Source organism: Odocoileus virginianus, chromosome 33 (genome assembly GCF_023699985.2).
Source record: "Odocoileus virginianus isolate 20LAN1187 ecotype Illinois chromosome 33, Ovbor_1.2, whole genome shotgun sequence".
Classification (NCBI taxonomy): Eukaryota; Metazoa; Chordata; class Mammalia; order Artiodactyla; family Cervidae; genus Odocoileus; species Odocoileus virginianus.
In genome coordinates this window covers 39840432-39864628 of record NC_069706.1, presented here as the reverse complement: position 1 = coordinate 39864628, position 24197 = coordinate 39840432, and the positions used below count along the sequence as shown (strand labels likewise).

General features: G+C 60.0%; 1 long non-coding RNA gene across 1 annotated transcript; it reads left to right on the top strand.

The window, feature by feature from the left end:
* Nucleotides 1–17372: 17372 nt before the first annotated feature.
* On the top strand, nucleotides 17373–19867 carry LOC110136770 (uncharacterized). The gene is made up of 3 exons (XR_002313723.2): nucleotides 17373–18287; nucleotides 18690–19205; nucleotides 19373–19867. It is a non-coding gene; the product is annotated as an uncharacterized lncRNA (long non-coding RNA).
* Nucleotides 19868–24197: the final 4330 nt, after the last annotated feature.

The window sequence follows — 24197 nt, the reverse complement described above, 5'->3', positions numbered from 1 at the left end:
ATTATTCATGGATTTTCCAGGAAACCTTGAAAGTCCCATTGTGGACCATCCGTGACAAGTTGTCTGCAGAAGCATCTCCCAGGACCCAGGGTGACTGGCGGGGTTGGGAGTGAATTGAAGACACAAGTCTCTTGTTCAAAAGCTGGGAAAGGTGACCCTGGAGGGCCCCCACCCACAGCTGTTCCCGCTCTCCTGTGGCCTCCCTCCTACTGAGCGGAGACTCTCAGGACCCTGCGAAGAGATGCTAAAACACTGTTAGGTAGCAAAACACACATAACATGAAATTTACCACGTTAACCACTTGTCAGCATCCAGTTCAGAGAGATTAAGAACATCTGCATTGTTGTGCAACAGTCACCACCGTCATCTCCAGAACTTCCTCATCTTCCCAAACTGAGACTCGGTCCCCATAGACACCAACTCCCCATCCCCCTCCCCCCCGGCCCCGTCCTTGGCCTCCACCCCTTACTTCCTGTCTCCGTGAACCTGACGCCCCCGGGGACCTCACAGAAGTGGAGTCGCCCAGTGTCTGTCTTTCAGCGTCTGCTTATCCCACTGAGCATCACGTCCTCACTCCATCCGTGCTGTGACAGCTATCAGAGTTCCCTTCCGTGTTGAGGCTGAATCACAGCCCGTGTGTGGATGGAGCACACTGTGCTTACCCATCGCCCATCGACGGACACTTGGGTTGTTCCACTGTTCGGTTGCTCTGAGCGACGCTGCTCTGAACATGGGCGTAGAAGTATCTCTTCGAGTCCCTGGTTTCAATTCTTTGTGACTAGACCTAGAAGAGGGGGTGATTCCATTTCATTTTTTGAGGAAGCATCATACTGTTTTCCCTGGTAGCTGCACCATTTTACATTCCCACAGTCAAGTGATCCAGTCTCTCCATGTCCTCTTTGACACTTGCTATTTTCCATTTTATTTATGTCTTTAGAGTAGCTGTCCTAATAGGTGTAAAGTGGTAGTTACCTCATTGTAGTTTTGATTTGCATTTCTCTCATGATTCGTGATGCTGAGCATCTTTTTATGCACTTGTCAATTTGTATATTTTGTTTGGACAAATGTCTATATTTAAGTCATTGAATATGAACATGGAAATTTCTACTCTTCATTTGTTAATTGGGTTGAGTTTTCATTGCTGTTGTGGAGTGATTTTTTAGATATATTTCTGGATATTAACCTCTTATCGTATTTATGACTTTCAAGTATTTTCTCCCTCCTGTGGTAGCCCTTCATCCCATGGATCATGTTCTCTGGCGTACGAAGCTTTCATTTTGATGAATCCCAGTTTGTCTACTTTTCCTTTTGTTGCCTGTGTTTTAGTGTCACCTCCAAGAAGTCACTACCAGATATAAAGTCACAAAGGTGCTCCCATCTATTCGAAGAGCTTTATAGCTTCGCTGTTCTGTTCAGGTCTTTGATCCACTTTGAGTCGACGTTTGTATGTGGTGTGAGACAAGGATTCACCTTCATTCTAGAAGTGTGTGGATTCTCCGTTCTTGGCGTGTGGATTTCCAGTTTTCCCAGATCCATTTGTTGAAAGGACTGACCTTTCCCAGTTGAACAGCCTTGGTACCATGAGTGCCCAGTCGTGTCTGACTCTTTGCAACCCCAGGGACTGTAGCCCAGCAGGCTCCTCCGTCCAAGGGATTTTCCCAGCAAGAACACTGGAGTGGGTTGTCATTCCTCCTCCAGGGGGTCTTCCTGACCCAGATATTGAACCCGTGTCTCCTGAGTCTCCTGCATTGCAGGTGGATTCTTTATCGCTGAGCCACTGGGAAAGCCAAATGGTGGGTTTTATTTATTTCATATCATTCTAAGTAAAAAAAAATTTTTTTTAATTTTAATTATTAGCATGAATTTTACCACTCACCTTTGTATTGTACAATGTCAGCTTTAAATGAAAATATAAGGATATGTAACTCTATGCAAAATCATCAAATGACACAGTTCATATTTTCTTGCTCATACATCGTATGTTTTCTTATTACTAGAACAGTTGACGGCATTTCTCCAGGATGGCTGCTGTCCCCATGCTTTTCCAGAACCTTCCATCAGGTGGTCGAGTCCACGTCCCCTCCCCTCGAATCTGGGTGGACCTCAGTGGCTGTTCAGCCAGTTGCAGAGCAGTTTCAAAGGGAAGGTCGCAAAAATGCCAGTGCTGCCACGGTATTCTCTTAGAAGCCAGTCGCTGTGCTGGGAAGGAGCCCCAGCACGGAGAAGAACCAAGACCCCCGCCCACAGCCCGCTGGGCTCCTAGGCACGGCCATGCACACGAACAAGCCCTCACTTTGCTAAGTACAAGGAGCATGCGCCAGCTGGGGCCCCGCCACGGGCACCTGCTGTCCACCAGAGTCTCAGGGGAATCTGGAGGCCTTCCTGGAGCAGGGGACATCTGGGAACACTCCCGAGGTGAGGAAAGGGAGTGAGGCGGTGAATGACAAGACTGGCAGGGGGGAATCCCAGGACACCCTACACAGGCAGAGGCCCAGCTCAGGACCCACAGCGGACCCCTAGACAGCAGCCCCCGCCCTCTCACGGGCCCCGCCCTCTTGCAGGCCCCGCCCACACACAGGCCCGTCCTCTCACAGGCCCCATCCTCTCATAGGCCCCGCCCACACAGGCCCCGCCCCTCACAGACCCCCCCCCTGACAGGCCCCGCCCCCGCACAGGCCCCGCCCTCAATAGCCTGGAGGGTCAGCTCTCCGTCCCATGAACAGGGGTCCCAGGAGACAAAGGGGTGTGAGTGGGGGGCAGGGGCTTCTCACCACTCGCCAGTGACCACGGGTGGGGCCGCCCTCCAGCCGGCCCCTGAGCTGTCCCTCAGATCAGCTGGGTGTCTTCAAGCGCCCCGAGACCTCAGGTGAAACCACTCCCAGCTCTGGGCCACAGCCAACCACCTATTCTACCCGGGTCACCCCCACGCCCTGGGGACCTCCCCCTGCTCCACCCCGCATGGCAGGTTTGCCCTCCCTGCCCTCCTCGCCACCAGGCCCGCGCCTCCACGCAGGCTGACCCTGACGTTAGCCGGGCCAGCACCATCCAGGGCGCCCCAGCCCCTGGGAATGCGGCATCAGGCAGGCAGGAGGCAGAGGCGCTGCCCAGGGTATGTCCCGGCTCCTGGCTCCTCCGCGGAGTCTGTTTGTTTTCATAACCAATTCAATATTTAAGGCCCGGCGAGCCGCTGCCTGAGCTCGCGGGCTCCCCCTTCCTTTGTCTCAGCTCCCCTCCGCCCCTCGCACCTCCTGACAAGCCGAGCGGCTCTGATGGAAAATTCATTAGTGGTCCGGTCCGCCCTCCCGCCCGCGTTCCCAGGCAGCTCCGCGCCCGACGTGTCAGCCTCTCCATCCTGATTATCTGGAGACGCCAATTTCAAAGAGACATCTTAATAGTGATGTCAACGAATTAATTAGATGTGTTAATGAGCTAAAAGCAACCCAAATTAAATTAATGCAGTAATAAGTGCAGACAGCAAAATTAGCTCCAATTTCTCTAAATGATTCTGAACTGTACACAACACCTCATCTCACTAGAACATTACCATCCCCCAAAGCTAATCAAGAACCGGCGCAATTAACTGCTTAATTACAAACAGGCGCATGCACGGGCGAGTGCACACGCACACACACACGCGTGCACTCACGCACACGCGGCAGGCAGGGAGGAGTCAGCCTGGGCCAGCCTGGGGGGTGGGGTGGGGGCTGCAGACCCCCCTGAGTAGCCCAGGTCATCATTTCCTGCCTCCCTTCCTGGCTCCCGGAGGCTCAGCCTCCCCAGCGCCAAGCTGAGTGCTGTGGACAGTGTCAGGTGTTTGGGCCAGGCCAGTCAGGGGGAAGGGACAGCTGGAAGGCTCCCCCAGCACCCCTGGGCATCTGCCTGGTGGGGGGCCGAGGTGGGGGGGGTGGGGAGGAGGGGGGCTCGGTGGGGAGGAAGGGAAGAGGGAGGAGGGGCGTGACGGAGACCGAGGGCAGGGGAGGGGCAGTGTGCTGAGTTGTTTATTGCTTGCATCAGAATCTGAGTTGCAACTAAAGAGCTAATTGTCCAGCCTGGCTGATTTCCCAGCGGGCAGGGAGAGCCGCTAATAGCTTCCAAGTCACTCAGGTATCTGATTAGCTGTAATTGCAGCTGGAGACGAGAGAGAGGTGAGGACAGGAGTGGAGAAATGGGCAGGGAGTGAGGCCGGGGGCCAGAATGAGGCTGGGAGAGGACCAGGCAGGTACAGAGCAGGAGGGGCTACGGCCAGAGAAGGTGAGGGAGGGGGCGGAGGTGGCTTCGGAAGGCCAGCCCCCGGCAGCCTCTCCAAGGACCATGCAGCATACACACACCCTGTGTGGATCCAGGACCCCGCTGCCCCGGCCACGCTGTCTCTGGGGAGGCCTGCGCCCTGGCAGGCCCGTATGTAAAATGGGGCATGGTCCGCCTCGGGGGCTGGGCATGAAGGCTGCACCCAGGACCCCGAGCCAGGCGATGGGAGTGGGCCAGGGCTGCACAGTCGGTGCCAACAGGCAGGGGCTGGAGGAGCCTGTGGGCACCAGGCAGGCGGGTGGCGTAGCCGGGACCCCCACCCGCCTCCCGCCCTCCCGCCTTTTATAGGAAAGAGTTCTGTCTCCTAAGCCAAGAATGATTTTGTTCATGTCTGATTGATTCAGGGAGGAAGGAGATGATTGGTCAACCCTTGCCAACCGGGCCCCCTACTCCAGGCACCCCTTCCCAGAGGAGGGCAGGGTGAGGTCCCCAGGAGGACCACAGACAGGGTCGGGGGCAGGGGGCTGCCAGCCCCCATCAGTCTACAAGCTGCCCTCCCCCCGATGCAGGGCCTCCCCCCGGCCCCGTTCCCTGCCCTCCTCATTTCCTGGGTGTTTTCCCCTTGTGCGTATGTTCACTTGTCCATCTGTTTGTGTTTCAATGTGTTGATTCCTTAAAATACATTCATTTCCATCCTTGCTCCAAATGAGAAGGGAGGTGACGCCACCTCATTAACCCGTTGGCCACGCCGCAAGCTGCAGCCCCATGGTGGCATCCCCCCCCCGGGGACCGAGGTGACGGTCACACCCCTGCCCCCGGGAGCTCCTGGGTGCTGAGCCCCAACACGTGCTCTGATGATGGGCTGGAGAACCCCTGTGCACCAGGGGCAGAGGACAGGCCAGGGAGGTGGCTTTGGGGGGCAGGATGTGGGTTAGTGGGGTGGCACAGTGGGGTGCCAGATGTTACATGGAAGGAAAGTGGGGGGCTGCTGGAGCCCTGAGGGGTGGCCCCTCATAAGTCCCAGAGCCAGGCCTCACCCCCTTGGCCTCTGCTTTCAAGCCTGCAAAATGGGGGCATCGCAGCTGTGCTCTCAAGGAAAAAAAGGCTCAGCGACTTCGGGGCAAGCAGAGACTGCAGCCACCCAAGGCCACCCAGGCCACGGGCCCAAGGATGAGGCATCACGCAGTGCTCCTGAGTATGGGCAGGGCCGTGCCCCTGGGGCCGGAGTGTGTGGTCCCCAGGCTGGGGCCTCGCTCCAGTGTACTGGTGAGGAGGGTGAGGCTGGGGGCCAGGGGTGGATACGGCTCAGGGTCACCAGCCCTCTGCGTGTCCCCGTCCAATGCCAGGTGGTCGCCTTTGCCCGTGATTCCAGGACTTTATTTCTCAGCAGAAAGAAAAGATTGTTTTGCTCAGCAAGTGTTCTGACGAGCTTTCTCCTCCTGAGCAGGGGTGAGTCCCAGAGGCCCTGGGGTGGGGACAGCGGGCGTAAGGGTAGGAGGAGCTGTGGGGCCCGCAGGTGATGCAGAAGGGCGGGGCCACAGCTGGCCAATCGGATGGCTGGACGCGGCAGCCACGTGACCGCGCCTTGGTCTCCATCCTCCGTGGACAGCTTGTGTGCTGGGGGCTTCTGTGGCCGGGGAGGGTCCTGTATCAAGGCCCAGGTGCTCGTGGCCGTGCCGTTTGCATCCACACAGGTGCACACGCGGGCCGGCCAGCTGGCCTCGGGGAGCCGGGCGCACACCTGGAGGCCTCCAGGCTCCCACAGCCCACACCAATTAGGAACTCACTCTGCATTATTTTAATTTGTCTCTGGGGCCCTGAAAGGAAAGTCTTGCGATTATTATTATATTTTGGTTGCAAACTCCAGTCACCATTATATAAATTACGTATAATTGAATCCATCAGAGGCAGTTTCTTTTAAGCAATCATGTTTCCCCTTCCCAATCCATGGTCATCCTCTCCTCAAAACTGACCTCGATGCTCCTGCTGAGAATTTTCTGACCCTTTCGAGGAGGAAGGAGGCCTGTGGATCACCCGACCACCTCACCCACGGGATACTGGGTGCTTAAAATCTGACTGTCATGAGGCCCGCCCCTACAGTGCCACGTCTCGCTGTGTGACCTCCAACTAGTTGCCTGCCCTCTCTGGGCCTCAGTTTTCTCCTCTGTGACAGTCCCTGCCCCGAGGGCTGGCATGAGGCTTCAAGGCAATAGATAATGCCTGGAAGGCCCTCCGTGTGGTGCCCACTGGGAGCATCCTGCTTGGGGATCTCTGCCTCCAGCCTCCCAGCCCAGAGCGCAGGCACCCAGTACTGGGATCTGTTTTCATCAGGTGTGAGGGACACAGACTCAGACGTGCCTGTCATGAAAGAAGTTCATGCTATTGTCACGTTCCCGCAGGGCCACACGCGGAAGCCCCAAGATCAGGCAAGAGGGCGCGTGAGGGCCACTGCGGGCCTGGGGCTGCCCTTGGTGGCCTGGGACCTACCTGGAGGCGAAGGCAGGCAGACCGTGGCAGGGGGGTGCCAGCTCCTGGAGGAAGGGGTGGCGGGCTCTGCAACGGCTGGTTTGCGTCTGAAAAGCGCATCCTGGCAGATGAATGTTATCTGTCTCCAGGACTCGGCTAACCCTGGGGGGGGGGGCTCAGCCAGGCCCCCATGCCTGTCAGAGCTTCAAACAGACAGAAAACAAGGAAACAGTTAATATGAAATCCAAGTGAGGCCGGCAATGGAGCCCTCCGTCGGGGCCGAGAGAGGAGGCTGTCCCTGAGTGCAGGTGAGGACACTGAGGCCCAGGAGGAACCGCTTGCCTGAGGTCATGCAGGGGGCCGGGCAGGGTCTGGTGAAGACCAGCCTGGAGACTGCACCTTCCTTGGGCTGGGGCTGCGGGCTGCTGGGGGACGGAGGAAGGGCTGGACGTGGGAGCCATGCTGGTCTGCGTCACGGGCCGTCAAGGCCCTGGCCGTGCGCACAGGTGCACAGCCGGGGCTCCGTCAGCGCCCGCTCTCTGGGGGACCCCGTCTGCCCTGCGGGGGGTGCCATGTTGGGTCAGAGGCCAGGATGGCACACGCCCTTTGCCGGCTGCTATGGGGCCAGCAAGACACAGGGCTGCTGCTGTCCCTGTGGGGAAGGGGTCGGTTGACATGAGTCCTTGTGCAACCACACAGCCCTTCCGGATACACAAGAGGCCGCTGGCGGCCTGGGCTCCGCGGACAGGCAAACGTGTTTGTTGCTCCAGCCCAAAGTGCTGCCCTAAGCGTGTTTCTCACCACGTACCTGTGTTACTTTCTTTCCAAAGAAATTTCAAGCACTTCTAAATGTCCAGCAAGAAAACTGAGAATCTTTCTCCATGCACAAAGCTGTACACGGATATTCACAGAAGTGCAGCTCACAACAGCCAAAATGTGGGACCATCCCAAAAGTGCATCACACGATGAGGGGATAACAAACATGTTTATAGGATTCAGCTTCAGAGACAAAGGAAACACTGAGCCCGCTACAACATGGACAGGCCTTGAAGACTTACACACGAAAGAGGAAGAAGTCAACACAAAGGACACGTGTCCCATTGAGAAAAAATGTCCGGAATGAGCAAATCTCTAGAAACACAGGGGCGTCCCAGGTGCAGCTTATGGTAAAGAACTTGCTTGCCAATGCAGGAGATGTAAGAGACGAGGATTCCGTCCCTGGGTCAGGAAGATCCCCTGGAGGAGGGCAGGGCAGCCCACTCTAGCAGTCTTGCCTGGAGAATCCCATGGACAGAGGAGCCTGCAGGGCTATGATCCCTAGGGTCGCAAAGAGAGGACCCGACTGAAGCACGCATGCCCACATAGAAACAGAGAGGGCTGGGGGTTGGGGAGGATGGGAAGTGACCGCTGGTGGGGGCGGGGTTTCTTTTGGGGGTGACGACCCCGTACTGGGGTGGGGTGGTGCTGACGGCCGCACTGCTTTGCGCTCGCACTGAGAATGCTGAAGTGTACGCTTCAGAAAAGAGAATTGTGCGTCTAGCATGTGAGTTCCCCGTGGCTGCTGTAACAAAGAACCACAAGCTAGGTAGGCGGAACCACAGGTCCTGGAAGCCAGAAGTCAAGGTGTCGGCAGGGCCCGCCTCCCTCCAAGGACTCTAGGGTGTGCTGCCAGCTGCTCCAGGATTGGCTCCTGGGGCGGGGGGAATCCTTGGGTAGCGGCCACATCACTCCAATCTCTGTCTCCATCTTCCCGTGACTTCTCTTCTAGTAAGGACACCAGTCATCTTGAATCAGAGCCCACCCTAAAGCCCTCATCTCACTTGGATTACTTCTGCAAAGACCTTATTTCCAGGTAAGGCCTCATTCCAGTAGTCATGTATGGATGTGAGAGTTGGACTATAAAGAAAGCTGAGCACCGAAGAATTGATGCTTTTGAACTGTGGTGTTGGAGAGGACTCTTGAGAGTTCCTTGGACTGCAAGGAGATCCAGCCAGTCCATCCTAAAGGAAATCAGTCCTGAATATTCATTGGAAGGACTGATGCGGAAGCTGAAACTCCAATACTTTGGCCACCTGATGGGAAGAGTTGACTCATTGGGAAAGACCCTGATGCTGGGAAAGATTGAAGGCAGGAGGAGAGGGGATGACAGAGGCTGAGATGGTTGGATGGCATCACCAACTCGACGGACATGAGTTTGAGCAAACTCTGGGAGTTGGTGTTGGGCAGGGAGGCCTGGCGTGCTGCAGTCCATGGGGTCGCAAAGAGTTGGACACAACTGAGCGACTGAACTGAACTGAACAGGTTCTGGAGGTTAGGACATCTTTGGCAGGGGACAGTCACAGTTCACCCCACCGCACTTGTGAATTATATCTCAGTTATTGTTGTTTAGTCACTAAGTTGTGTCTGACTCTTTGTGACCCCATGGATAGAAGCTGTTATTTCTTCTAGAAAGTTTTAAACATTAAAATATAGAAAGAAAAGAAATATACCCCAGTGTAGGGGGCACAGAGCCTGAATCAAGCTGGGAAGTGACCAGTCTGGGAAGAGCAGACGCGACTCTCCGCTGGGCTTCCTAATAATCTCTCGAATAATGTCCGAGAAGGACAGCAGTGATAACCAGATCCCCGGCCTGTTGGTCCCGGCTGCCCTGATCACCGGGCCTTCGTGGAAGGCCCGCCCCGGCCGGGCCCTGAGCTCTGGCCCCACCCACCCTCCTGGCCCCTCCCGCGCCCCCACGCCCCACCCCAGGCCTGTCAGGGGCCCACATCCCCAACTTGTAAAGTAACAACCTGTCACATGCACAACCTCTTTGCACCCAAAATGTTCTCTGATCTGTGTAAACTGCAATTGAAGCTGCAGCGCTTGATATTAATATCTTTTGTTTGTGTGTCAGGGTTCTGCAGAATCTAATTAAGGCGTGTTCTCTGCGTATCCGGGGTGTTGGAACAATTCCGCGGAGCAGACAATGCAAGCTGTTGACCTGCAAGATAAACTGTGCTTACGCAGAATTTGGGGGCGGTGGGTGGGTGGCACACGGCTGCTCTTTTCTGCAAGGCACCAGCCACCCACTCGCCTGTCAGCCCTGGGTGCCTGAGGCGGGGGCGTCTTCACTGGGGGGCGTTTATCACTGCAGCGGTTTTCTGCGTGTACCTCTGTGTATACACTCGGGCATACGTGTGCACACACACAGATGCACAGGTACACGGGAGGCGGCCTCCCTGGCCAGGCGACTCCTGTCTCAACAGCCCCTCCCTGCCATGTATTGAGGTGGACCTAACAACCCTTATCAGAGATGAGGAAGCCAAGGCCTGAGACAGCTGTGTTAAGGTGGAGAACGGTAGAGGCCTCTGGGCGCCAGACAAGCCTGCGTCTGGGGTACGGGGAGCTGGGTCTGGGCTCAGCCCCAGTCAGGTGAGGCCACATGGCCCAACCTTCAAGGCAGGCCCAGGTAAAACTCATCTCTCCTGGACAGACGGGGAAACCGAGGCCCAGAGGGGTCAGGGGCTTGTTGGCGACACACAGCGGACTGGTGGCAGGCTGGGTCCTTCCTGACCACAGCCTGGAGGCTGAAAATAAGTGTCCTTCCATTCCAGGGCAACTTTGAGACACCCTCCACCTATGGTCCTGGCCCCCTCTGCGGGTGACCTTGGCCAGCGCCAGGCCTACTCGGATGTCAGTTACTCCCCTGGGAGGCAGGGTTGATGGGGGCATCATGGCAAAGTGACCAGCCCACCAGCCCTGCCTGACCTAGCGCCCAGTGGGGCTGCCGTCTCACTGCTCCTGTCCCAGCTCCAGGGTCGGCAGCCCTGCTTCAGCCTCTGCCCCGCCCCACTCGGGACCTGCCTGCCCACCGGGGCGCCAAATAGAGGGGTCCACTCCAGGTCTGAGGGGCTTCCTTTGGGCTCCGCATTTGCAAGTTGGAGACGGGACTGCAGACTCTGAGAGCCCCGAGTAGAGAAAACCGGAGCTGAGGTCTGCTGAAGGCCAGGTGGGGAAAGACTCCAGGACCCGGGCTGCAGGAGGAGGAGGCGGCCAGCCAGGAGGCGGACAGCCTGAGCCCGGGATTCAGCGGAGCAGGGAGCCAGTGTGGCCCTGCGCGGCGCGGGTCTGCTCCCGTGTGTGTATGTGTGTAAGGGAAGCGCAGGCAAGCGGCTTACGTGTGCACAGAACCGGGTGCACACGCACCCGTGCACACGGAGCACCTGCCCCACGCGCCCGGCCGGGCCTCGCCGCCCGCGCGCTTTAGGAGACGCCGCAGCGCCACCTGCTGGCCCCGCTCCCGCCGCACGGAGGGCGCGCGGCGGGACAAGAGGCCCCGCCCCGGTGGCCCCGCCCCAGGCCCTCCTCCCGATGCCCCGCCCCCAGGCCCAGGCCCCGCCCTTTGAGGCCGTGGCCCAGGAGGCGGCCCTGGGACCCTGACCCACAGGTGCCTGGGAGAGGTGGGCACCGGGGTCTGAGCTTCTGGGAGCCCGACTGAAGTGGGGACCCCTGCGATGATTAAACGTGCACCAGGGGCACAGCACACTGCCCTGACATGGCCCCATTTTACAGATGCAGAAAATGTCACCCACCAAGTTTCCACGGGGGTGGAGGGTGGGGTGAAGTTTGAGCGCAATGTGCGTTCAGCCACGACCAGCAAACCGAGATGCATTTGTTAACTATTAATTAGTAGTTATTTACAAGTAGCGACCCCGTTAGCCCTGCACCGCTTTGCAGTGGGTGTGCTGACAGCGCTCCAGCAGCCCTTGCGGGGCTCTCCGTATATCTCTAAGTGAGGGGTAGGGGTCACCCTGCCTTCCGGGCTGCCGCCAGTGCCTGACAGGAGCAGGGATTGGGGTTGGGAGCGGAAATGGTCAGGAGTTCAGAGCAGTCAGTAGGGTTGACCCCCACAGGCCTGGCTTTTCCTAGGAGTACAGTGTTGGGGGGTGGCTAGAATAGGTATTTTCTCAGGTTCTGTCCCTGCCGCCCGCCTTCCCCCCCCCCCCCCCCACGACCCCGCAAGGCAGTGCAGGATGCCAGGAACCTGTGAGGGACTGAGCAGGTCCAGGGACTGGCAGTTCGGGACGTCAAGCGTCTGGCCCCCTGCGGGGTCCCTCCCGGCGTCCATGCCAATCCCTGATGGGAAGTTCGAGCGCCTCTGCCTGACCAGGCCCCCACGCCCACCATCCTGCTCCAAGGGAGGGGCCTCTTGGAAAAGAAGGGGCTGCCAGGACAGATGGTGTCGGCCCAGGTACCAGCCCAGTTAAAGTCGCCAGAGGAGCCGGGAAGAGCCTGCTGCTGGGAAAGCCTCTGCCAAGTGCATGGCAGGCCCTGCACCTGGGGGGCGGGGGGCCACACCAAGAAGACCCTGGGGGGTGAGCGGGAGGGGCAGCTGCTGGCCTGGCTTGGCGATGTCCCGGACAAGCTTGACCTTCGGCGAGTCCCTCTGCCAGCCCTCCTTTCCCAGGCCCCCAGGCCCTGCTGTCCGAACTCCTGCCCACCAGCTGTGTGGGCACCTGGTCACGCACAGCTCCATTTGTACCCCACTGGGCTCCTGACTGGCTGTGCGGCTTTGGGCAGGCTGCTTCGCTTCTCTGAGCCTCAGTGGTATCATCTGGAAAATGGGCTGATGCCTGGGCTGGCTCTGGCTGGGGCGTGGGTCCAGATCCAGCCTCCGAGACCCTACTGTGGGATGTCGTGGCGACAGGTGCAGGTCACTGCTGGTTCACTCCGTCCACACAGCCGGCCCGACAGGCCAGTGGGCCTTTGTTTTACAGGTGGGACAACGGAGGCGCGGGCAGTGCGTCTTCCCCATGGAAGCTGTAAACAGGGCTTGAAGTGGATCACTGCACCCATCTTCAGGCCAGGATCCCCCGCCTCACCTCTGCCTGACCTGGGGGCTGGACTCGGGACCCCAGGAGGGAGGACGTCTACACGGCTCAAGGGCTGTGGTGCTGCTGAGCCCTTCAACCCGGTTTACAGTCAGCCTGAGGCTGGGGCAGAGCTGGGGGAGCCTGAAGTATGCGTGCCCCTGATGACCACTGCAGGCTGGACATGCCATGGGCGGGACAGCCACCTGGACCCCCAGCCACATGGCACGCAGCACACACAGCCCAGAGCATACCGTGGCCACACCCCCATGCTGATGACAGGCTCCCCTCTGGGGCCCCAGAGAACAGCAGGAGCCGAGGGGTCGGGGCCTGACTTCTTCCATCCTTGGGTTCAACCCCCAGCTCAGAGCGAGGAGGCCTGAGACCAAGGGCCCAGGACAGAGGTCCCTCCAGGCTGTCACCATTTGCCTGATCCCCCCACACAGACACACGTGCACACACATATGCACACAGGTGTGCCCAGACTCACACCTGCCCACCCACCCACCACAGGTGTGCCTGTAGGCTGTAGGCTGAGTTAAGTCAGGTACCTGCTTTCATATGTTGACGCTGGGCAGACAAATGTCCACTGCAGTTGCTGGAAGGATGGACGGATAGACAGGGAGGGAGGGACAGACAGGCAGATGGTGGGTAAAAAAATTGAAGCTGAGTGCACTGCTCACACCCCTTGTTTCCCGGTCAAGACCGGTTACTCTAAGGCCTGCTATGAACCCATTTCATAGATGAGGAAACAAAGGCAGGAGGTACGATGTGACTGGCACGGGGTCACACGGCGAGCTCTCAGTGATGCCCAGGACCCAGTCTCCAGGGAGGCGTCTGCCTGGCCTGGTGATGCAGGTGGTGTTGGCACCATAGCCATGCAGATCTCAGGCACTGGTTTCAGCATCTCCTGCAGTCCTGTACCAGGGGCCACCTGCTCCCCTGGGCCTGCAGGTCAGGCCTCAGTGGCCTGGGGACCTTCCCCACCTGGCTCTCTAGACCCCCTCCCCACCTAAGCCGGACCCGAGAGGCTCAGAAGCAGTGCACAGCGGGATGAAGCCTGGAACTCTCCCCGCCCACAGCGTTCACAGCACACGGTACTCAGAAGCTTGTAATTAAACACTTGAGTGTCATCAGATACCCCAGCACGGGGCCTGATGAATTCATCACCAGGACACAGACCCCTCGCTTTCCTCCTCCCCACCCAGTGTGCAGTGGTGGCCCTGAGCTGCGAAGTGGGGGCGACGTTCTAGGAGAGCAGAGCCCACTCACCCCACCCCCACAGGCCCGCTCCCACCCCCAGCTCTAGCAGCCGCCCACCCAGGCGCCAAGGCCAGAGACAGGGGTCCTCCTGGCCCTGCTCAAGACTCAACTCCTGAGCCGCCCACCCGCCCCTCCCTTACTGTCCCTTACTCCCACCCACCCCTGCCCCCGAGTCCTGTCCGGCCCACCCTGAGGGGCCCAGATGCAGCCCCTCCACCACCTCCCAGGCAGCCAGACTCGTTCTCAAAACCCGCATCTGACGACGGGACTCTTCCTCCAGAAAACCAGAACCCCAGAACCCCAACCTAAGCCCAAGAAAAGCTTCAGATAAACCCAAACGAAGGGGCGCCCTGCAAAACGCCCACCTAGAGGCCCTCAGAAGCAAGGACTGTCACAAAACAAAGGAGACGCGGGGATGGAATGTCACGTGGGATCGCGGAACAGGAAAGGGGATTAGCGGAAACAAGGAAATCTGAGTCAAGTGTGGGTGAACTACCAGGAAGGTACCAGCCTGGGTGTCTCCGCCAGCGCCCACAGCCCACCAGATGAGGTGAGATGTTGCAGGACGGGGGTGGCCTGTGTGTGCCCAGGAGCCCTCCCTGCCATCTCCGCACCTGCTCTGTAAATCTAAACTATCCTAAAATAAAAAATGTTTGAAAAGGAGATAAAGTGCGTACCAGGGATCTGATTAAAGTGTGGTGAAATGTTCACAGCTGTTTAATCTTGGTTGGGAGTGGGGGTTTCCCGGGGGGCGCTCGTGGTAAAGAATCAAAGAACCCTCTTGCCAATGTAGGAGAGGTTACGAGACGCGGGTTCGATCCTGGTCGGGAAGGTCCCCTGGAGGAGGAACTGGCCACCCACTCCAGTGTTCTTGCCTAGAGAATCCCATGGACAGAGGAGCCTGGCCGGCCACAGTCCATGGGGTCACAGGTGTCGGACACGACTCAGCGACTGTGGTGAGGCAACGGGTATCTGTTATATTGTTTTCTGTGTGTTTGAAATGTCTCATAATTAAACATTTAAGAAAAAAGAAACCCAAATCTAGTACATTACCCAGCCCTGACACCCTCCAAAGCCCCCCTTAAACTTTAGGATTTAGTGCAAAATTCTTAACCTCCTCCACAAGACAGCCCAGGACTCTCCCGCCCACCACTTTACCCTGATGTCACACAGGGCCTGGCCAATCCCTAGGGCTCTGCCCTCTGACGTCACACAAGGCTTGGCCAATCCCCAGCATTTGGCCTCCGTGTCACACAGGGACAAACGCCTTCAAGTTTGCCTGGTTCTGGCCCCTGGACCAGGCTGCCCGCCTGCAGCTCTGGCAGATCCAGCCTTTGTAGGGAGGGGTCACCTCACTGGACATCACGAGTTGTGGTGCGTGAAGCTCTCCCTACCCCCAGGCCCAGGTCTAGGGGCCACCTGTGAGGCAGGCGTTGTTCTCCCATTTCAGAGATGGGGAAGCCGAGGCTTCCCAGTGATTAGAGGGGTGTGGGCTAGAAGCCAGAGTCTGTCCTGTGGACCAACGCTTTCCGCCTCACTGCCTTCCTGGCCCTGGTTTCCCATCTGTGAAATATTTCCGGGGCCACAAGGCCAGCCTGGGTGGAAGAAATCTTGGGGCCCTTGTATTCTGGGCCCTGTTGCCTCTCAACACTAGGGTGAAGGACACCATAGTAATTTTACTGAGCACCTTCTATGTGCCAAGCCCTGGGTTTACAATAGCATTGATTCAAGTCCTGGGTGGGGCTTGTGTTCTGGAGGTGGGGGGCAACTGACAGCACACAAACAGGCGCATACTGTACTGACTGGAGGTCTGTGAAGAATGCAAGAGGCCAGGCGCCTGGGAAATCATGGCAGTGAAGGAGGATGTCCCAGGAGGCCCCTCGGAAAGCCAAGACCTCCTTGAGCAGGTGAGGGAGCCAAGCAAGGACTCAGGGAAAAGCATGACAGGCCGGCGAGAGCGGGTGCGAAGGCCCTGAGGCAGGCGCTCCTCTGCTCCGCTTGAGAACAGCAGAGAGGCCAGCGTGGCTGCGGCAGAGTGAGGGGCCTCGAGGAGGCCAGGGCCTCCTGGGGGACAAGCCCCCCGGTGGGACATCCGTGGTCCCGGTCACACGGGACCAGGCTGCTGCAGTCTGGGGGCTGGCCGGCTGGTGGGCCCTGGATGTCTTGGGCGCCTACTGCGCCAGGCTCTTCCACCGTCTTCAGAAGTCTCCCTCTGGCTTAGTGAGTGCCACCCCCCCCCGCCCCTCACAGGGCTGGCAGGGAAGTGGGGGCCAGCAGGGATGGGGCAGGAGGGGTGGCCAACAGTCTTCAGAGTCCGGGCAGCCTGACTCCCACCATGCCAGAGGGAAACTGAGGCCCGGAGGAGACTCAGAACAAGCTTCTGGGACTAGTCCTGCTACACCTGCTTCCCCGGCCAGGTGTGTACAGGTAGGCAGGCAGGTGCATGGCTTACCTGCTGGGCAGGTTTAACAGGGCACAGCCAACTGTTCTGATGGGAGAACCAGTCAAAGTGCCAGACAGAGCTAAAGGCCCTGCGAGGCCAGCTGGGTCCACCAGCTGGGCTTCCAGAAAGGGAAACTGAGGCCCGGAGCAGGCCTGCCAGCTCCTAAGAAGCTACAGCGCACCTGGGTCAAATGGTGCCCCCTCTTCCCGCCCTGTCCCCCGGCCTCGTGACAAAAAGACGCCTGGGCCGGGGGCTGCGGCCCACCGTGGACTCACCCTGCCCCAGCCCCCAAGGAACAATTTACCTTTCAGAGCCGGTCCAAGATATTAATTAAGATAAATCTACCTCAATTTTGAGATTCTCTTATCATGTAATTTATCAAAAGTATGTTAATTATTTCTGTAGGGCAGCAAAATTATTACCTCTTTTGTGTCTGATTTGTATTAATATTCATAATTTAATAATTCAGCATCCTGGCCATCTGGTCCAGGAGCAGCTCCCTTCCCTCCCTTGGTCCTTGCAGAAGCGTCCCCACCACGCTCCCCGTGTCCCCGGGGCCCGGCCTCCCTGGTCCCCACACCTTCTTGCATCCAGTTCTGTGGTCGCCGCTCGCAGCCAGCCCGCCCGGCCCAAGGCCCCCGTGGCCTCAGCCTGCAGGTTGAAGCGCAGGTACCGCGCGCACACCGCCACCCCCGCTTGGCAGGTGAGCCAAGCTGAATTGACATTTTCCACACTTTGTGAGTTTTACACTGTAATTTGACATAATTAATGCCTACATTACTGCTGATAATTTAGCTAGTTAATTAAACTCGGAGGAGATAATTAAGGAAAGGCTACTGCTTGGATTGCTAATTGTTTTTGTCATTATTTCAGGGGCCGACAGCTGCCGGCTGAGTCATCCTGTTTTGTCAGCTGACAGGTCACATGATGCGGGGGTCCCCTGGGGGGCCCCCCACTTCCAGGGGAGGGAGGCACGCAGCCGGCTACCTGGCTGCTGCCTGGAGCCCGGCCAGGTGCTGCTGGCTGGTCCTGCCCCTCCCCCTCCTCCCCCTCCCCACTCCTCCTGCTGAGGTGACAGCCGCCCCCACCCGGAGCACTGGGTCTGGGGTCACTCCAAGGTCAGCCTGAGCAAGCCGGGGGAGGAGGGCAGCCCTCCCAGCCCTGCATCCAAGCCCATGGGCTGATGTGCCTGGGCAGCACCCGAGCCTTCTGCAATAGGCAGATAGAACGGGGGACTTCCTGGGCCTGCTGGAAGTCAGCACAGATTATCCCACGTGGCGGAGAAAGACTGGAGACCGTGGGAGCAGGTGGGGGGGCGGGACTGTGCGCCCAGCTCTCTGACATCCATCAGCAGGTGGAGCTGGCTTTGGAGAACTACTCTGACTTTGCTCCAACCCTCCCAAGGGTGGAGGGCTGCCCACCCCCTGTGGCAGGTAGACCTGAGACCAGGGGAAAGGGGAGCCGCTGAGATCCGCCCCCGGCGGGCCACACTCCCCGATGAGCCGACAAAGCGCACACAGCCACCTGCCCACGGCACAAGGGGTGTCACGCTGTCACCGGCGCCTCCACTTTCGGGGAAGCTCCAGGTCGCACCGCAGACCCGACGCAGGCCCCAGGGAGGGCAGGGAGTGCAGGAGGGCGAGCTGCTGGTCCCGGGCCACGCTGCCACAGATGGGGGACAGCCCTGAGGGAGTATGTGATCCCGTGGTCAGGGCCAGGGCCTCATCTCCATGGGGCTCACACAGACAAGGGGAAGGACTGCACACGTAGCTGGGCGTCCTTAGAGGGCTCGACCTGGCTCTCAGAACATGCAAGGCAGAAGCTGAGACAATCCTGGTTTATCATCCCTTGGAACAACAAGTCTCCACGTAGGAAAGTTCTAGATCAGCTCATTCGGGGCAAGGCAACAGCCACAGGATGTCAGCAAACATCCAGGAGCCTTCCCTGTCTCCGCCCTGCCAGTCTCTGTGTGGTGACCGTATCTTCCCTCGTGGTCCCAAGCTGGCTGCTGTGGCACCGTGAGTCCCAAGTCCCACCCTGGCACCCCCACGTCCCGGGTAGCACCCAGCAAAGACGGGAGGGGGGTGGTGTCTCGCCTAGTCACATGACTGTCTTAACGGCAGGTTTGCAGGGAGGCCTAGAAACGTGAGCTTTTCTCCCCATGAGCCTTCCTCCTTTCTGCTTTTGGCAAGAGCTCTAGCTCGGCCCGTGAGAGCTGGCTTCCCTCCCACAGCAGAGCTCCTTCGTGGAATGCTTCACCGGTCTGGATGAAAGTGCTGTTAGCAAATCTGCAGTGTCCTTCCTCGAGCTTTCGGCTTGGCTACCTTCACCCCAAACACCTCTCTCATAAGACTTATCAAAGGCACAAGAAGCAGTCAGTTAACACTGATATTCTGACTGTTTTCCTACTATTTCCCCAGCTTTGATGAATCTGTGGTCTGGAAGCTAAGGCAGCACAGGTTAACAGCTGCATCTAACTTTCCGTGAGTTCATCATTACGATCACCAACTTCCCAACCAGAGCGCCGGGCCTCACTGCCCGCTGCCCACCGGCCCTCCTGCAGACAGTTCCACAGTCTGAGGTTCTGCTAGTGGCCACACCTCCATTCCAGGAAATAAATTTCCAGTCATCTACAAATATCAGGAAATCTGAGTAAAACAAAAAGGGGATGATTTTCCCATACAGAGTAGGTTGAACGATGCCCCCTAAAACTTCATGTCTGCCAGGAACCTCACAATGCAACTTTATCTGGAAATGGGGTCATCAGAGAGGGCCCTGATCTGGTGTGACGTGTCCATGTGAAAGGAGGCGTCTGGACCCAGACCTGCACTCCGCGGATTGCTGGCAGCACCAGGAGCTAGTGAGAGGCCCAGAAGAGGCCTTCCTCACAGCCTCAGAGGGAGCCAACTCCACAGACACCTTGGCTCCGGAACGGGGTACTTTCTGGCTGCACCACGTGGCTCATGGGACCTTAGTTCCCTGAGCAGGGATTGTGTCCAGGCCCTCGGCAGTGAAAGCGCAGAGTCCTAACCACTGGGCTCCCAGGGAATCCCCAAATGTCTGTTTTTCAAGCTAGCAAGTCAGTCGTACTTTGTTCTCACAGCCCTAGGAAACTCACACACCGCAAGAAACCCAGAGATACAGAGGATCTGAGCGCGTACTGAGACTGTCAGTCGTGTCCGACTCTTTTGTGACCCCGTGGACTGCAGCCCGCCAGGCTCCGGTGTCCATGGGATTCTCCAGGCAAGAACACTAGAGTGGGTTGCCATGCCCTCCTCCAGGGGATCTTCCTGACCCAGGGATCGAACCCTGGTCTCCTGCATTGCAGGCGGGTTCTTTACGGTCTGAGCCTCCCAGAGCCTCCTTTACCGGGGATGAGAATGGCCATGATTGGCTTGTACGAAGTATGACTCATTTCCTAGGGTTGGGGAGGGGGCCATCTGCCCTGAGCCAAGGATACCAGAAGCCATCTACCCTGGAGGGGGACAACCAGACGAAATGGGGAAGCCAGCAGGGTCTGCTCTCCGGCACACGCAGGGCCCGCTCTCCGGCACACGCAGGGCCCTGGGAGTGAGCAGCGGAGGGGACGCTGCGGGGACTCTGGTGGGCAGCGGGTGGGAACAGGCCCCCTGTGGGAACTAGACAGCAGCCACTCAGGCCGCTGGCAGCAGCCCGGTCAGAGCCGCTGGCCCTTTGATAAGAGGGGCGGCGGGGTCTGGAAGGAGGGCAGGGGCAGGGGTGGTGGGCGAGGGTGGTGTCCGCACCCCTAGAGGTGGGCAGGAAGAGAGGGCCACCGAGCCGGCGCAGGTGGACGCCCCCAGTGGGCACGCGGGGTCATAGCCACTGACGGGGCAGCAGCCCTGACTGCCAGACAGAGGGTTCAGGCCACGGCCGCGAGGGCCGGGCGCGCGACGGTGGACTCTCTAGCTGCTGCACTAAAACAATGAGCAAGAGACGAGATCAGTCTCGTAACATATCTTATGGAACCCAATATGTGTGAAATGTCTCCATTTCAACATGTGATCAACATAAAATGCTCTGAACGGGCGGTCCTGTCCTTCCTGCGAGCACAGTGTGGGAAAGCCCGGCCGCCTCTCACCCTGGGGCGAGCTTTCCCGGGACTGGCCCGGCTGCAGGTGTGTGACGACGCCCCAGCCATCACCCAGGCCGTCTGAGCGCCCCTCTTCCCCAGACTGGCGAGTGGGGGGCTCTGCCAGAACTCAAGGCTGCAGCCCAGCTTCTTCTGCCCCAAGGAAGCCCAGGTGCACTCAGGGTCACCCCTGCTGTTCACCTACCTGCCCGCCCTCCGACCCCCAGCTCCGAGGGGCTTCCTTCCCCTCCCATGCGCCCCTCTGGCCGCTCAGCTTGTCCCTCACGGTACCAGCAGTCCCTCCCTCTCCCCCTCTGTCCTAGAGACAGCATTTTCCCGCTAAGATGCCCCCAACCCCCCGTGGAGCCTTGGACCCTGGCCCCAGCCCCCGACTCACAGAGAGAGGCGGATCCACCCCGGGGGGCCAGCCCTGGACGCCCCCATCCCCTCTCCCCAGCAGGTCCTCCCGCCTCAATAAACGAGAGGAGAAATGGCCCACATGGAAGCATCACATTGTTAAAACCACTGATGAAGTTTCACACAGCCGTGCGGTTTCAGCTTTTTAATTTAATACGATATAATTTCAATTTGTGATAAGATAAGATGTCCTCAGACTGCACTCCGATTGGACTAGGGTTAGGGTTAGGGTTTGGGAGGTGAGGCGTGTGTCAGGGGGACAATCTTGGCTAACAGCATAATGGGCCAGCGGTCACACCATCCGCCCTCATCAGGGTCTCTGGCCCACCTGGCAGAGCCTGTCAGCACAGAGCCTGGGACCCCGGGATAGGATGGCTGGGAGAGGCGCCTGGGTGGGCCTGCAGAGGGGCTCCCAGGCCCCCGGCCCCCAGGCACAGGTCTCTGCTGGGAGGGGTGGGAGGGGGCATGGGGAGGCCCTGGAGTCAGAGCGCTGCTGTTGGGGGTGACTGGGAGCCCCAGCAGCCTCAGGGGCGGGGAGGCTGCACGCGAGGCATGAGGAGGGCCCCCATCTTCCCGCCGCACCCCTCCTGCAGGGCTGGGAGCCTGTGGGCCGAGGGGTGTCCACCCTGAGCTCACGTCCACTGCCCACACAGCGTGCTCTGGGTCCCTGGGCTCAGGGTGCCCTGATCTGACAGCCTAGCTCTGACACCCTCCTTGGGGTCTTCACGAGCCCCCATCCACTGGTGTGCATGCTCCTAGGCCCACCCCTGCATCTACCAGGGGCGAGGAGACCCCTCCCAGGGCAGGACAGGCCCCGTGGGGAGAGAAGAGTGTGGCACACGGGCCCCGGGGAGGCCCCTCCCCCGAGAGACCCAGCTCGACCTCCGGCGCCTTCACACTGACTCCATTAGGAAGGGCTGCAGCCAGCCCTGGGGTCGGTGGCCCAGGAGGGACTCGGAGGGGCTGGCGGAAGCCAGGCACACCCTGCCCGTGTCCCCTAGAGGCCTGGGCAGCCCCTTCTTCCCGGGAAGCCTGAGATGCTGAGAGGTGAAAACGTGACCACAGCGGTGACCACAGACTTTGTGGGGCGACTGTGGCTCCTGCCTGGGCCCAGCCAGACAGGGCCCCTCCCCAGTGAGGTCCCAGACAGGAGGGGGGCCTGGAGTGACTCCAGGCTCTGCTCCCCACACCTCCCAGATGGAGGCTAAGGACACCCGAGTCCAGGCCCCGCCATGCCCGCCACGTGACCTGGCCCTCCTCCGGGACCCACTCACCTTCCTGGCAGAGGCAGTGATGCTTCCCGAGGCCATGCCTGCACGCTAACCCCAGGACCGGTCCCGCCCCAGGTGCCCACCCCGCCCCGCCCCGCCCAGCCAAGGATGGCCCTGTTGACCCCTCCTCCTCCTGCCTCTGATCCAGGGGGGCGCTTCCCCCCTCTAGGGTGGGAGTGCAGGTGGCTGGGGCCTGGGCGCAGGGAGCCCGGGCTGTCCATGGGAGGGGCCGTCACAGCCCGAGACTCCTGCCCAGGGCACGCCCCGCGGGCCCCAGCCCCGCGGACATGGCTGAGAGAAGCGAGTCTGGACGAGCCAGTGGGGGTTGCGGGGGTGAAGGAGGCCGTGGGGCCCCGCTGAGGTCTCCGCTGTTTACAGCCACGGGGTCCTCGTGTGCGTGCTCGTCCCCTACTCCTGCCCACGGGCTGTGCTGGGAGGGGGTCCCCAGAGGGAGACCTTCTCTCTGACACTCCAGGGGGCCCGGGGCTCCCCAGGCTGAGCGCCCTCTGGGCTCAGGAGGCGGGGCCGCCAGCCCTGAGATGCCCCAGGAACCCCAAGGCCTTGACCCCTGCCCTGGCTCCCTCAGGTCCGAGCAGGGCAGGAGGGGCCGCCCACCTGTGGGCACTCTGCCCCCGAGCCCACGCAGCTCTCCAGCCCCGGGCGGCACCCCCCACCCCCCACCCGCAGCAGTTCGGTGCCAGCCCGGGGCTCAGGCTGGCTCTCCGGGGGCCGCGGCTGCCCAGCAGCATCGCGAGCCCCTCCCCGGGCGAGAAAGCTCAGGCCCAGGAAGGGTGAGGAGACAAAGCACCTAAACCAGGGTGACCTCCGGAGCCCAAATGGGCCAGGGTGGTGGGCAGCCGGGGGCTCAGGGAGCCTCCTTGAAGAGCCAGGCTTGTGGAGGGCTGGGCTCCAGGCGAGGGGCAATCAGGGCTGCCCCACCTCTGCCCGGGGGGCGAGGCGGGGGTAAGGAGGCCAGGGCGGCGGAGCCTCCGGCGGCAGCAGAGGGAGAAGGCCGGGCTGGAGGGTCCCAGTGGGCTCGGGGTCTGGTAGACAGGAGCCCCTGCTGGGCCACCTCACCCTTCCTCCTGCAGCCACCACCCACTCCCCACCCTGAGCTCCCCTCAACACCCCGGACCCTCCACGCAGCCAGGCCTGTCTGAGGGTCGCCTCTGCCCTGAAAGTCCGTCGGTGAGGCCCCGGGCCCGCGTGTGGGCCCCAGGAGGGCCCCGGGGAACAGCCTCCAAACACACAGCCCACCACCGTGTCCGCTGAGGGAAGCACGGTTCCTCCGGGCCACGTCTGGGAAGAGAAAGGCCGTATTAAGCGCCTCCTGTATGCACAGGTGAATCTCAGAGCCCGAGGAGCTGCCCAGCAGATGTGGCCTTGGGTCCAGCTAAGCCTCCCACTCAGCGCTGTGACCTCTGGACACTGCCGTGCCCACTCCCGCCTGGGCTGCGGGCCCCTTGCAGTCGTCGGGGTCCCCTGAGGCGGGAGCACCAGCTGATTCCCCTCCAAGTTGGGGGCAGCAGTGAAGCCGGGTCCCACCTATACCCCTCGAGAGTGATCCCTGTGGCCCCTCCTGCCTGCCCTGTGGATGGACGCTGTATGACCTGGTACCTCCTCTGCCCCCAAGGACACCGCCATGACCGGGCATGGACAGCCTGCCAGCAGCTCAGACCCTGGGGGTGTGACCGCCAGCAGGGGCTCTGCTACCCTGAGCCCCCCAGCACCCCCAGGGTGGCCCCCAGGACCCAAGGAGGAGCCATGATGGAGGGCAGCCCCCTCTCCCCGGGGGTGCATGTCCTCAGAAGGTGCATGTCCCCAGCGGGGCCGTCCCCTAACACACGCCCGGAGGAAGCCTTCCCACCCCGTCTCGAGACGCCCTGTGCACCCACCCGCCCGGGCCACGTGGAGGGCACTGCCGCAGGAGTGCTGGAGGAGGGCCGCAGGTTCCAGCCCCAGGCCTCACCTCGCTTGCTGTGTGACCCCGGGGCTGGCCTCACCTCGCTTGCTGTGTGACCCCGGGGCCGGCCTCACCTCGCTTGCTGTGTGACCCCGGGGCCGGCCTCACCTCTCTGAGCCCGTCTCCTTGTCAGTCAAGTGGACCTACCGGCTCTGCTGAGCGGCCCTCTGCCTCCCCCTGGTGGTAA